The 2,751-nt window shown below is 44.2% G+C and overlaps 1 pseudogene; it reads left to right on the forward strand.

The window, feature by feature from the left end:
• Nucleotides 1–258: 258 nt before the first annotated feature.
• On the forward strand, nt 259–1,212 carry LOC109259417 (60S ribosomal protein L7a-like; annotated as a pseudogene).
• The last annotated feature ends 1,539 nt before the right edge of the window (nt 1,213–2,751 follow it).

Consider the following 2,751-nt stretch of genomic DNA (forward strand, 5'->3'; position numbering starts at 1 on the left):
GGAGGGACAGAGAGAGAGGGAGATAGAGAATCTGGAGCAGGCTCCGCACTGTCAGCATAGAGCCCAATGTGGGCTTGATCCCAGGAACAGCAAGACCATAACCTGAGCCAAAACCAAGAGTCGGACGCTTAACCAACTGAGCCACCCAGGTGCCCCCAAACCGTTTTCATTTTAAAAAGTTAGAGGGACAAGCAAAAACTATTCATATACATCATATACTTCTTTAAAAGAAGTGAGTATAGCTCTCTCCTCCAGCCACCAAAGATGCCAAAAAGAAAAAAAGCTAAGGGGAAGAAGGTGGCCCTGGCCCCTGCTGTGGTGAAGAAGCAGGACGCCAAGAAGCTGTCAATCCCATTTGAGAAAAAGCCCAAGAATTTTGGCATCGGACAGGATATCCAGCCCAAAAGGGACCTCACCCACTAGGTCAAATGGCCCCATTACGTTGGGCTGTAGCAGCGAAAGGCTGTTCTCTATAAATGTGTAAAAGTGCCTCCCGTGATTAACCAGTCCACCCAGGCCTTGGATCACCAAACAGCTACTCAACTGCTGAAGCTGGCCCACAGACAGCAAGACAAAGCAAAAGAAGAAGCAGAGATCATTGGCCCAGGCTGAGAAGAAAGCTGCCAGCAAAGGGGATGTCCCCATTAAGAGGCCACCTGTCCTTCAAGCTGGGGTTAATACTGTCACCACCTTAGTGGAAAACAAGAAGGCTCAGCTGGTAGTGATCGCATGTGCTGTGGATCCCACTGAGCTGGGGTTGTCTTCTTGGCTGCCCTATGTCGTAAGATGGGGTTCCCTCCTGCATCATCAAGAGGGAGGCCAGGCTGGGGCATCTGGTCCACAGGAAGACCTGCACCACTCTCACCTTCACACAAGTTAACTTGGAAGACAAAGGAGCTAAGCTGGTAGAAGCCATCAGGACCCATGACAATGACAGATATGATGAGATCCATTGTCACTGGGGAGGCAATGCCCTGAGTCCAAAGTTGGTGGCTTGCATTGCCAAGTTGGAAAAGACAAAGGCCAAAGAACTGGCTTCCAAACTAGGGTAAGTGGATGCTGTTGAGTTTTCTGTACATTAAAGTAATTACAAGTTCTCTTTCAAAAAAAAAAAAAAAGTGAGTGCATAGGGCATAACGATGGGAGAAGCCAATGCATTTCCAAATTGTTATTCCTTTAGCCCTTGAAAACATTAGTCTTCAATGAGAAACCATGGGCTGGTGTTTTCAGTAATAATTACACTCTTCTTTTTTTTTTTTTTTTAATTTTAGTGATTTTTAAAGACCTCTTTAAACCTTTTTAAAAATCACTTTTAACCTTTTATTAAAAAATACCTTTTATCCTTTTATAAAAAATCTTTATTAAAAAACCTTTATTGGGGCACCTGGGTGGTTCAGTCCATTGAGTGTCCAAATTCAGCTCAGGTCATGACCTCATGACTTGTGAGTTCGAACCCTGTGTCAAGATCTGTGCTGACAGCTCAGAGACAGGCGTCTCCTTTGGATGCTGTCTCCATCTCCCTCTGCCCCTCCCCCACTCATATTCTGTCTTTCTCAAATATAAATAAACATTTTTAAAAAGTTAAAAACAACTTTCATTACTCAGGTGCTCAGTACTTCAGTGATTATTACACTGAGAGAAAGGGCCCCCGCTATGGGCATGGTGATCTCCACAGCATTACATCACACAGTGCTAGCCTGAGTTGAAAGGCCTTAGACAAGATCATCTCAGCCCAGGTGCCCAAATGTTTGTCATGAGAAAGTGTTCCCCAGGCAAGGCGTCCCTCTCTGACCAACTCCAGACTGTGCCCACCGGATGAGCAGAAGCCTCTTGTACTGGATATGCTCTGAGTGAGGTGCACTCCGCAAACCCCTTCCTGCCCCCTCCCTGCCCTGTCCCTATGGTTTGCTTCTAGCCTTCATGGGAAGAAGCAACCAGAAATATTGGAAATATTACTCAAATGCTCTATATTATGTGAGCTGATGAGTATCACTTCTGTTTTTGTCAAAATGCCCAGGTGAAGCTGGGCTTTTCAACAATAATTCTAATGAAAACTACAAGCCAAAAAACGTTGGGTTCCAATTTGTATTATGCTGTCAAATATAGAAGCCCAACAAGCAAATCTGTATCCAGGTAATATCCTGTATCCAACAAGGAAACCTGCAATATCATTGTATCATTTGGGATGCTTTCAGTTGCAAGTAAAATGAAACTCAACTAACAGAAGTTTAAGCAGCAAGGGAATTTATTATTTCATATAACCAATCCAGACCCACAGCTGATTAATTCCACAACTAAATAAAATCACCCAGAACCCAGGTTCTTATCTATCTTTAAGGTTCTTGTGTCCTCCTCAGCTGTCAGCCTGCTCCCTTCATGATCACAATATAGTGGCCACAACTCTGTGCAACACATCCTCACATCAGAAGCAGAAAACTGATTATCTTCTTAGTTGTGAACATGGAGCAGAGGTGAATACCTCTTACCACACACACACACACACACACACACACACACACACACACACACACACACACTGGATGGATATAGCCATGTGGGCTGCTAGAAGCCATCTTGTAACTATGTGGTGAGTACATAGCTGAGAATGACCTGAATATTCAGAAGAGAGAAGAACCAAGCCAAGAAACAGGTAAAATTGGAGATGAATGTCATTCTTAAGGCACATACGCCCTTGGCCTTTTTAGTTACGTGAGCCAAAAAATTCCCTGTTTGAGAGGACAAGTCAGGGTG

The sequence above is a fragment of the Panthera pardus genome, unplaced genomic scaffold (assembly GCF_024362965.1).
Source record: "Panthera pardus isolate Hobbes unplaced genomic scaffold, ASM2436296v1 HiC_scaffold_16, whole genome shotgun sequence".
In the NCBI taxonomy this organism is placed as follows: Eukaryota; Metazoa; Chordata; class Mammalia; order Carnivora; family Felidae; genus Panthera; species Panthera pardus.